Genomic DNA, 12,268 nt, shown 5'->3' with positions numbered 1-12,268 from the left:
CTGGATCAGCTGTTCAACACCCCCACCAGAGGTGACAACATATTGGACCTGGTCATCACCAACATGGGCAACCGGTGTTCCACACCGGAAGTCAACCCCTCGCTGGTTAGATCTGTCCATAAACTAATCACTCTGGATATCCACATTCTGCCACCACCCCTGGTCAAAGAAACCACCATGAAAAACTTTTCAAAAGCAAACTTCATGTTACTTAAGACCGAGGTGGGAAGTTTCAAAGCCCTCATACTAAAGGATAAAGCTGCAAAATCCTTTACTAATGCACTCTACGGGCACCTACAAGAATGCATGGATTGTGCTATCCCAAACAATACCAAGACTCACTCCTCCATGAAAAGGAAACCAGTCTGGTGGACCCCTGCCATAAACAAGCTATACAATAGAAGGAGGAAACTAGTACAGAAAAGAGTAAAATCCCAAGAAGGGAAGACATCCCTGATCAGTATCAGCAAGAAACTATGTTCCCTCATAAAATCATCCAGGGCTAGCTTCAAAAGAAAAATTGCCAAGGACTCCAAAGATAGCCACAAGGCATTCTTTAGCTATAAAGTAGTGACACATAGCTGGAAAAAAACGGAGAAAAGGCAACCAAAAACTAACAATTCAAAATTTCCCTGTTATACAGGAACCAATAAAGGCTGTCCCACAATCGTAGTGACCATAATAATAATAGTAGTAATAGTGTCGAACAACTTGGCAATCCACAAGTAGTTCAAAACGCATGCAAAGTTTATTAGCGATACAAATGAAATTAAAAATCCGCTTTAGCGATACAAGTAGTGTTAAAAAATTCGCTTTCGTTTCCAGAACAGGAAACTTCATCAGAATAAACTACCACTTTTCTTGTCCATTTTATACCATCTGATTTAATTATATTCAATTTGAATCCAATTAATCAGAGAGCAGCATTTTAAAGAAACAGACCACTATGATTTTATACATATCATTGCGTCTGACAAATGTCATGGAGACTTAAAAAACAACAGTCGTGGAGACTTAAAAAAACAACAGTAAATAGCACGGATGGTTCTATAAAATAAATAGATAAATAAAGAAATAATTAGTACTCATAAATATAAATACATATAATAAATATTAAATAAGTGATTAAAAATTCTACTAATATACAATTGGGTATATTAATATAATATATTAAAATTAATAAATCACAGTAAAGTTTAATGAATCTCAGTAGAATTATAGAAATATTAAATATTAACATGAGCACCAGTATATAAACCCTTATAGAATAGAATAATATATATGTTAGATATTATGAATATAAAGCTGAAATTAATTCTGTTGTAAATATGCTGAAAGAAAAAGTTTGCTTGAATATATGTATAGAGTTTACAATGTGCATTCATACTATATGTATAACAGACAGGCTTCTCTTCACAGCATCAGAAAATGCCTAAGAAAGCAATACTGGAAAATAAGCATTACATGATTTTCTCATGTTTGTAGAACAAATATCAATTAACAGATATCCTTTTTTTATAAATTCAGCAATACGTGATGTTTTTCCAGTAGGAACAGCTTATACAGATGTTTCCTTTCAGAATGGCATCCTCACATCAGCAAGAGTGCTTAAATCACAAAAGGACAATAGAAAAGTCTAAAAACAGACATTGTGACTTCCCACATAAGGCCAGAAAAACATACCAAGAGGAAATGTGTGCGTGACTAGCTCTGTATATAGCTATTGTAGTAATTCAGTTATGTGAGAGAAAGACAGATAGAGGTATTTTGTAGAAGTCATCATTCGTATCTGTAATGAAGGAAAACTTTGTAAATATATGCTACAAATCTGACAGACTACATGTGGTTTGTTATAAAATAAGTTATCTGTAACTGTGCTTATAGCTGCAAAATATATTTCTTTATCAGTGTGCAATTTGAAAGGCTTGGTGCTTTAAACAGACTACAGATGGAGTCATGCAAAGCTATGTGTCTCTGATTCAGCAGTAAACAGCACAGCAAGACTGTGTGTCTTAAGAAGACTTTGGATCCAGCAAGCAGAGCAGCTCCATAAAATTTTTCTATATATATATACACACACACACACACACACACACACACACACACACAGTATAACTCCATTTAGGTAAAAAAACATACATATGCTCAGTATAAAATGTAAAGAAATGTATGTAAAAAATGTGTATGTAATACAGTGGCAATAACTAAATCCAAAAAATGTATATATGTGATGTTGTGAAAATGGTCAAGTTGGATAAATAGACAAAAGTAATAATTAATAGTAAGGTATTGAGTAGAATTCAAGTGTCGTTAATTTTCATTCATAAATATGATTCTTGTTGTTGTATTATATTTTTATTTTTTTCTTATTTTTATTTTGTTTGCCCTTAATTTTAGGGCAGGTAAAAGAGAGACATGGTCATTCATCCCTGGGGGTGTATTGGAATCCAGTCTCAGTTGCCAAATTAATTCTCTGTAACTGAGCTGGTTCTCCCAATCCCCCCCCCTCTGTTGTTCCTAGGTGCTGTTTCCAAAATCCAAAACTTAAAGTTGGCTTCCTTACAAAAAAGTGTATGCCGATAAAGGGCATTGGTTTCCTTCTTCCTATTAACATTATACATATGTTCATAAATTCTCTGCCGTAAATGTCTTTCTGTCTTACCAACGTAATGTCCCCAACATGAAGTACAATAGGCCAGATATACTACTCCACTAGTGTAACATGTACAATATTGTTTCCCTTTAAATATAACTGGGACAGTAGGTAGCCGTAATTCCTCAATATTGGCTATAAATGTACATTGAGGACATCTTCCACATCGGAAGGTGCTTTTCTTCCTTTTATCTTTCTCTTGCCTATTCCTCTCAAAAATAGTTTTAAGATTGGGCCCCTTTCTAAAGCTATAGCATAAGTGCCTTTCAAATATTCCTAACCTATTGGGCATACTCTTAAAGATGTCCCATGTCTTAATAGCTTTTCTTATTAAATTTGTGTTGGCATTATATGTCGTAACAAAGAAAGGGGTATTAATAAACTTATTATAAACTTCATGATTGGTAGTATTTTGATTACCATCTGGCACGTTGTCATCTGCCTTAACTTCCATATTAAGTAAAGGTATATATCTACTCCCCCACCCTTTGGTCACCTCTTCCTTTAATGGAATAATAATAGAGTCTGGGTAGCCCCTCTCCAAAATTAATTTATGTACATAGTCTAGTTCATCAATAAACTCAGTATACTTTGATGTCATTCGGGCCACCGTGACCATTTGTCCCTTAATAATATTCCTCTTCTGTAATGGTGGGTGATTACTACAGTAGTGGAGGTAGGAGTTAGAAAAACAAGCCTTTCTAAATATTTTTGATACATATGTTCGATTTACATGGTCCTTTCTAATAGTTGTATCTAAAATATGTATCTCTTCTGTATTAAATTCATGTGTAAATTGAAGAAATGTAGTGGAATTGTTAAAATAATCCAATGTCTTTAGAGCCTCATCTTGTGTACCCTTCCACACACTATCAATATGTCGTCCAGAAAACGAAAATATTTAACTATATTAACCATAAATGGTGAATTAAAAATAAAATGTGTTTCCCAAAATAACATAACTATCTTGGCAAAAATGGGGGGCACAAGCTGCCCCCATTGCCACACCATCAAGTTATTGGTAAATTTCATCTTGAAAATAAATGAAATTGTTCTTTAAAACTAATTCTATATTTTCCAAAATTAAGCTAAATTCATTGTCATTCAAAAATTTAAATTCAGTTAACATATGATCTGAAGTAGGAGAATTCATTTGTCAGCAACCTGTGGGTATGGATCCGATATCGGATCCGAACCGGCATGGTTTATCCAGCTATGGATCCGAGCTCCTAGCTCCTCCCCTCACCCATAATGCCCTGCTCTCCCTACATGACCTCAGATCTAGTTTGCCGCGCATGGTGAAGGCTGGGTCGTCAGAGCTCCAAAAGCTAAGTCTTAGTATTGTTATTAAAGGGTTTTAAAACTTTTTAAAACTTTTAAGTTGTGTGAAAGTTATAGGTTTCCCTTCTGTTTATATCTTTAATTTAATGTAGTTTTTACCCTCCCCTCGCTGGTTCATAGTTGGTGTGTGTTTGTTTTGGGGCCTTTGTGTGAGTGTTTTTAGTTTATTTTATTGTTACTATTTAAAAAAAAAAAAATAGTGATGTCTGAGGCCCCAAAGGCTGTTTTTTCAAAGTGCTCCGAGTGTGGCCATAAGCTTTCCCCTGCTGATGACCACACTCGGTGCGTTCGATGCCTTGGGGTTGAACACCTCACTTCAGGGTGTTCAATCTGTGCAGGGTTCAACCCCAGGGCATTGAAGGAGCAGATGTCGAAGCTGGTCTTGGCGGGACTCTTGCCCCCAGACTCGGCTTCGGCCCCTGCCCCCTTGGTGGTCACTGCTTCGGCAGTCCCTGCCTTGCCTGCTCCCCCTCCTCCACCCGGGACTCAAACTCCTGCCAAAGGGTTGGAGGAGAGGGAAGCCAGGAAAAAGGACCGGAGAGAGAAGCACCACAAGCAGCAGGCCGAGACCTCCTTTTCGGCCCCGCCGGCTAAGCGGGCTTCTCCTCCGGCCTCTCTGGCTGCTGGCTCTCCCCCACCTCGTCTCCAGTCCCCGTGCTTTTCACCGGAGCCTGAGGGTGAGGAGGCCCGACCTCCTTCGAAGCTATCGAGGCGGCACTCGAGGCCTACCTCGGTAGCCTCGTCGAGGTCTACTTACAGCCTCTCCGATGCTGATCTGGACCAGATGATGCGAAGGTTCATCCAGGCCCAGATGCAGATGGGAGTGCTCCTGCCTCCCCCCCCCCCTCTGAGGGGGAGCTCAACCCCTTTTTTAAGCCCATTGCTCCTTCTCCGACCCGCTACCTGGGTTCGGAGCGCCCGGAGCCGGGCAGCCTCGGAGCCACGGGTGGGTCGGCGCCGACAGTACTGGGTACTTCGGATCCGACCCTGCCCTTGTGTCTGTCGGATCCGACCTCTCGGAGCCTTGGCCCGAGCTTCGGATCCGAGGGACTGTGTGCCTTCGGTGCCGTCCTTGTCAGAGCACACTGGTCCCTCGGATCCGAGGGGTCGGCGCTGGCTCCGATCCGCTCATCAGATCCGAGGGGGAGCCGACTTTCGGATCCTATTGTCGAGGCTGGCTCCCCCTCGGCTTTTGATGTAGTGGAGAGGGCTCTGTTGAGGGCATCCGGACCCCTGGCCCTTGCTTCGGCTCCGTCCCGCACTCCATCTGCTCTGGGCCAGGCTTCCATCACCCGGCCAGTGGGACAGCCCGCTTCACTGCCCCAAGCAGTTCCTGTGGTTCTGGACATTGCTGGTGAGGGCTACTCGGACAGCCCCCCCCCCCGAGGAAGCACCTCACAAGCATTCGTGTAAGAGGAGGCACATAGACTCCCCCGAGTCTTTGACCGAAGACACTGACTTGGAGGAAGGGGAAGGCTCCCCAAGATCACCCCGAGGATGTCTCCTTCGGAGACATCATGGAAATGTTACGGATTAGAGGTGGGTGGTCTGCCCCAAAGTCTTCCTCGGACGAGTCAGTGTTCTTGGAGGCATTTGAAGTGGGCCCGTCTACCTCTTGGGTGTCCCCTCCTGCCGACCCCCTGGTGGACCTTATTACCACCAGGGCGTGGAAGGAACCGGACACCGTGGAGCCAATCCCTAAGAGGCCCGACAGGATCCTTAGCCCCCCTGCTGACCGTGCCCACTGGAGCAAGGGACCCCCGGTAGATGCCATGTTGTCGGCAGCAGCCACTAAGAGGGAACTCGCCCAGGAGAGTCCCTCAGTCCATCCCCCGAGCAAGGAGTCTTGGATGATGGACCGTTTGGGGAAGCGAATCTTTAGTTCAGCGACCTTCTCAGTGAGGGCGCTCAACTATTTGGCACACGTCATTAGGATGCAGCGCGATCTTATCAAGGAATACGCTGCATCCCCCCCAGAGTCCATATCAGAAGAGGACAAACTTGTGCACTCCACCCGTATGGCCACTCTTCATTCTGTGACTAACACCTCTATGCGGTTACTTTCCCATGCTACTGAGGGAGCCGCTAGAGCTGCGGGAGCGGGCCTAGTTACAAGACGGCAGGCCTGGCTCCGCCACTGCGATTTTATGGAGCCCTTCAAGGCGTCATTCGCGAACGCCCCCTTTGACGGTTCTGCCCTTTTTGGCAAGACAGTTCGCGATACCTTGGTTCAGAGCGAGAAGGACGGGAAGACGCTGTCTGCCGTTGGAGTCCGCTTCTCTGTGCCCCAGAGGTCCTACTCTAGGAACCAAAATGGCCAGAAGAAGATGTGGTTCCAGAAGTTGCAGCATTCCCAACCCGCTCTTGACAACCAGTCCTTCCACGGCAGAGGAGGACAGGGAGGACGCCGCCCTAGGGGCAGAGGGGCTCCCAGGAACTTTGGGTCCAGGGAACCTTTCTCTGAACGGACCACGCAGCAACCCTGAGGGGTTACCCGACTGCTCCACTCTGGAGGCAGTCGGGGGACGTTTCTCGGAGCACCTAGCGGCATGGGAGTCCATTACATCGGACCGCTGGGTACTCCGGATTATATCCAGAGGTTACAAGATCCCCTTTCTTCATGTCCCAAAGTTAAAAATCCTCCCCGATGTTCCATCCGATCAGAGGGAGGCCGCTTCAGCAGAAATTGGCCATCTGCTGAGAAAAAGAGCCATCCAGCCCGTCCCCCCAGACCAGATCGGATCAGGGTTCTACTCCAGGTTCTTTTTAGTGCCAAAAAAGACGGGGGACCTAAGACCCATTCTAGACCTGTCCCTGTTGAACCTGTCAGTTCCCAAAGAGAAGTTCCGGATGGTCACTTTGCAGTCCATCCTCCCCTTTCTAGGAGAGAATCACTGGATGTGCTCTATAGACCTCAAGGACGCGTACTACCACATTCGGATGGACAGACGATCCAGGAGGTTTCTTCGCTTCCGGCTGGGAGCCAGTCACTACCAGTTCAGGGTCCTTCCCTTTGGTCTCACCACAGCCCCCAAGGTGTTCATCAAAGTGTTAGCAGTGGTTGCGGCCCACCTGAGGCTTCAGGGGGTGCAGGTCTTTCCGTACCTAGACGACTGGCTTCTCACCATCCCAACAAGGCATCTACTCTCTTTGGCAAGAGACTCCTTCCTTCGTCTAGCTCCCAAGCTAGGCATCATGGTAAACATAAAGAAGTCCAACCTGGTCCCTACTCAAACAATAGAATTTAAAGGAGCCAGGTTAGACACGAGAAATTTAAGAGCCTTTCTCACAACCGACAGGGTTCGGAATCTGCAACTCCAGGTGCGGGCCATCCTTCACTCCAGCTCAGCTCCTGCGGAATTGGTCCTGAGGGCGCTAGGGTCTATGGCGGCAGCGATTACTCTTCTTCTGCACACCCGCTTCAACATGCGGGTGCTTCAATGGACACTTCAGGTGCAATGGTCATTTCTCTCCCTCCCCCTGTATAATCCCATTGCAATCAGCAAGGCTTGCAAGCGGTCTCTCTTGTGGTGGCTCCATTCTCCGGACCTCCACAGGGGCCGCCCCTTTTGTGCATCTCCCCTCTCGCCACAGTGACCACGGATGCTTCCCACCTCGGGTGGGGGCATTTTATGGCCGGATGGTCCAAGGCACGTGGAGCGATTCAGAGACCTCCCTGCATATCAATGTTCTGGAAATGAGGGCGGTGCTCTTGGCGTTGCAAGCACTTCAGGCCCTCCTTCCCCTGGGAACAATTGCGATTCAATCAGACAACATGTCGGTGGTCTAGTACATCAACAAACAGGGGGGAACCAGGTCTTACCCTTTATACCGAGAAGCCATGAGAGTCTGGGAATGGGCGATCTCCACCAACTGCTTTCTCATCGCAACGCATATTCCGGGTCGGTCCAACATCCTAGCGGACAAACTCAGTCGCACCATTCTCTCCCCGTACGAGTGGTCTCTCAATTCTCAATTAGCGAAACGTATCTTCGCACAGTGGGGGACTCCCTGTTGCGATCTCTTTGCCTCTCATTTAAACGCCAAGTGCGACAGTTTTTTCGCTCTAATCCCCCCTCCAGGGGATTCTCCGAGAGACGCTCTGGTGCATGCTTGGCCTCCCGGTCTTCTTTACGCATTAATTTGACTGTCACTAGTGGGTCATTTGATGACTGTACTGAGGTTCTTAATGAATAAGACTGTCTACCTTTAGCATTGTTTGACAATTTTGCGGACAATAGAGTGGTTAGTTCTGATAACTCTAGTTTTGAACACAGTATTTTATTAGAAAACGACTTGCTGGGTTTTGCCAATGACAGATGTGATGATAATACTGTATTAAATGCTGAACAAGTCAAATTGTATGATATTACAAAGAGAGGTAATTTTTGTATACACAATTATAGTAACTTGACTATTACAGATGATTATTGTAAACTTTTTTTCAAGGGCTTTTCTTTTGTCCCTTCCTATAGATACGATGTAGCCCAGATTTTAGTGTCCTTAAAACTTTATACAAGGCAATTGAATTTGATGTTATACTTTTCAAGTCAAGGCACCCCCTCTATTAGATTATAGTCCTAAGTTAAAAAGGAAAAGTACATTTATCCCACCTAACAATGCAGTAATACATGTTTTTGAAGAAATGTGTGAAACTCAAATTGGAAGGTACCTTAAGTGTTCTACTATGTCCACTGACAATTTATCACAGGGGGAGAGATTTCGTTTGCATGAATTGACTGCTTCTGATACTTATAGAGTAATGAAACCAGATAAAGGTGTGGGGGGGTTGTCATTATGACTAAAATTGATTACATCGCTAGTATGTTAATGCTTCTCAATGACACCTCCACCTACCAAAGAGTTTCTAGGTTTGAGATCAACGCAGCCTACACCAGATTAGATTGGCAGTTATACGAATGGTTAATGGAGGGATTATTGTATAAAGATGAATATGACTACTTGGTAGTTACTTCACCTATTATTCCCTCCATTTTCGGTATACCTAAAATACACAAAAATACTGCCAACCCACCATTTCGCCCGATTGTTTCAGCTAAAGGGTCCAAAACAGAGGCATTGGCCTCATATGTAGACCATCATTGTAAGGCCATTCTTGAAAATGTACCACATGTGCTTAGAGACTCTTGGCACTGTCTGGACATCATTAGGAATACAATATGGAGCAATGATTATAAATTTGTTACTATTAATGTAGTGAACTTATTCTCAGTTATTCCGAAAGACATAGGACTGGAAATGTTTAGGAACAGTTTACAAACATATGGTAAACACCATATTGTTAAACAAGACTTGCTTGTCGAATTGGTTGATATGGTACTCAACAATAATTATGTATTATTTGAAGCAGAATACTACAAACAAGTTACTGGTGTTGCTATGTGGGCCAAGTGTGCCCCCATTTATGCTAATCTGGTTCTAGTGGACTGGGAATGTAAATATGTTTTTTCTTCACAGTTCAAGCACAATATCTCACTTTATGTGCGTTTTTTGGACGACATTTTGATATTCTGGAAGGGGAGTGATGATGAAATTTATGATTTCATCAATGTTTTAAATTCTAGTACTTCTTTCTTGAAATTTACATTCAACATTTACGATGACAAGTGTGAGTTTTTGGACATTATGCTTATTAAGGACAAAGAAAATGGTAGTCTGTCATCAACTATATTTCGCAAAAAAACTTTTTCCAACTCTCTACTTCATTTTCAGAGTTGCCACCCCCTTTACCAGAAGAAAAACATAATAAAAGGCCAAATGGTGAGACTGTCCAGGTTAATCAGTGATGACAACATGTTCAAGTCAGAAATTAACAATTTATCGAGCATGTTGTCTGAAAGAGGTTATCCTATTGACATTATTAACAACATTAGATGTGAAGTGACAGAGAAAAGAATGACTAGTTACAAACCTATTTTAAAAGCAGGCCTAATTAAAAGTAATACAGTTACTACAAATATAAATGACCACAAACACGCAATGATTTTGTCTTACAATTCTTGCAGTATTGATGTTAAAAACATCATCAGTGATTTGTGGTGTTCTGTGCTTACTAAAGACATTATGAATGTGGTTGGCAACAGTCCTAGTTTTATTAATAGTAGAGGGAAGAGTTTGAAAGAAATGATGGAATCTAATGAACATCATAACACATACAAACGGTCTATGATGAGCAAATGTGGCTCTTGTAGCGTGTGTAAATACATCAACAATGGACCATACGTTGCAGTTAACAATTATGCCAAAACTATTAGATGTGCAGGCTACTGCAATTGTAATACAAAAATGGTCATATACTTAGCCACGTGCATGAGCTGTCCAACATTGTATGTTGGAAAGACCATCAGAAAATTAAGACTAAGGATTTTAGAACACAATAGGGACATAAAAAACAAAAGAGCCACCAATGCCCTATATACACACAGTACGGTTTGTAATAATTTTAAAAAATTTTTGTTTTTTGTAGTTGACAGGGTACCACATAGTGACAGGGGAGGTGACCACAAGATTTTATTAGAGGTAAAAGAATGCCTCTGGCAATTGAGGCTAAATGCATCGAACCCACCTGGTATTAATGAACACATCTCTTTATTTAGCATATTGAAATACAGACCATATTTAATTTAATTTATTTTCTTTATTAACAGTTAATTTTATGTTAGTAACATCTCAGGGCTATGTTTGTATTAGATCAACTGGTTAGTAAAGTTTACGTTTTTGTTTTTTGACATACACTTTTTCAAAAAATCTAGTATGTCTATCAATATATGATGATATTTTTATATACACTTTGTGACACTATGTCATTTAATAGTCCTTTTTTTTTTTGGCTTTAAATGTTCACTGTGATATAATTATTGAATACATACATTTATATATATATATATATATATATATATATATATATATATATATATATATACATTTTTATATATATGTTTTACATATGTTTTTTATGTTTTTAATAACAAACTGTCAGGTAGAATGTTTTTTATAACAGCAATTTTTTGCATACTCCTTTAAAGAGGGGCAGTGAAATTTTAAATTCCTAATTAATGTTAATGTTTGACTATTGGATATTCTAGGGGGCGTTAACATCCTCATTGAGTATATGTCGAACTTGTTTAAATTTATGCATTACTCTGATGATGCCCTTTATTGGGTGAAAGCGCTAAGTCTTCACTGAACTATCATTTGTTTTTTGTGAGTTCTCCATTAAAGCTGCTGTTTCGAGGGGGATTCCGGCTTGGTTTATTTATTTAACCACTGTTTTCTTTACGCATATCCCCCCCCTACCTCTGATGCTACAAGTACTTCAGAAAGCCTCTCGGTTGGGGTGCAGAATGATCCTCATTGCCCCGTTCTGGCCTCGACAGATCTGGTTCCCTTACCTAAGGTCTCATGCAGTGAATCCACCTTGGATTCTAGATCCCATTCCGGATCTGATATCACACCCGTCGAACCTGCCAACTCCGAACCTGGACAACCTGAAGTTGACTGCTTGGCTGCTCCAGTTCCACTCCTAATCAGGACTCCCGGTATCTCGTCCGCAGTTAAGTCCATTCTGGTAGCGGCCCACAAGCCCTCTACCAGAAAAATTTACTGCAGTAAATGGAAGCGTTTCTCCATTTGGGCAGAGCGGCAAGACCTAGATCCTTTCACGGTTCCCCTTCCTTTGGTTCTAGATTTCCTTACTACTCTCTTTAATGATGGCGCCAGTAGTTCCACGATCAAAGTTCAGCTGACGGCCATATCTCATTACCATGTTGGACACGATTCAGGGCCTCTTATGTCGGCTAAGTTATGCAAAACCTTCCTAAAAGGCACCTTTTTGCTCAGACCCCCTGTCAAAGAAACGGTTCCCCCGTGGGATCTTTCCTTGGTACTTCAGGCCTTGACCGCTCCCCCCTTCGAACCTGCGGCCACAGTCGATCTTAAATACTTGTCCTTTAAGACTGCTTTTTTGGTAGCCATTACTTCGGCTAAGAGAGTTTCAGAGCTTCAGGCCCTGTCCATGAAACCGCCTTATTTGATTTTTCATCCGGACCGGGTGTACCTAAGGATCAATCCCTCCTTTCTTCCTAAAGTAGCTTCGGAAGCTAACATTAATCAGTCCATCAACCTCCCTGTTTTCTTCCCTAAGTATCAAAACAAAGGCGAATACAAGCTGCATTCCTTGGATGTTCACAGGCAGCTTCGTTTTTACCTTCATAGGACAACTGGTCATAGGCAATCAGACCAGTTGTTCATTTC

At 42.5% G+C, this 12,268-nt stretch overlaps 1 protein-coding gene across 7 annotated transcripts in view; it reads left to right on the top strand.

Annotated features, from left to right (window-relative positions):
* Positions 1 to 12,268, top strand: part of PUM2 (pumilio RNA binding family member 2) — a 4,949,642-nt gene that overhangs the window by 4,764,592 nt on the left and 172,782 nt on the right. The gene's annotated exons all lie outside the window — the stretch shown is intronic.

This window comes from Protopterus annectens, chromosome 1.part0 (genome assembly GCF_019279795.1).
Source record: "Protopterus annectens isolate FY-2018-M chromosome 1.part0, PAN1.0, whole genome shotgun sequence".
Taxonomy (NCBI): domain Eukaryota; kingdom Metazoa; phylum Chordata; order Ceratodontiformes; family Protopteridae; genus Protopterus; species Protopterus annectens.
The sequence above is the reverse complement of the archived record's forward strand: the minus strand, read 5'-3'. Positions and strand labels throughout refer to the sequence as shown.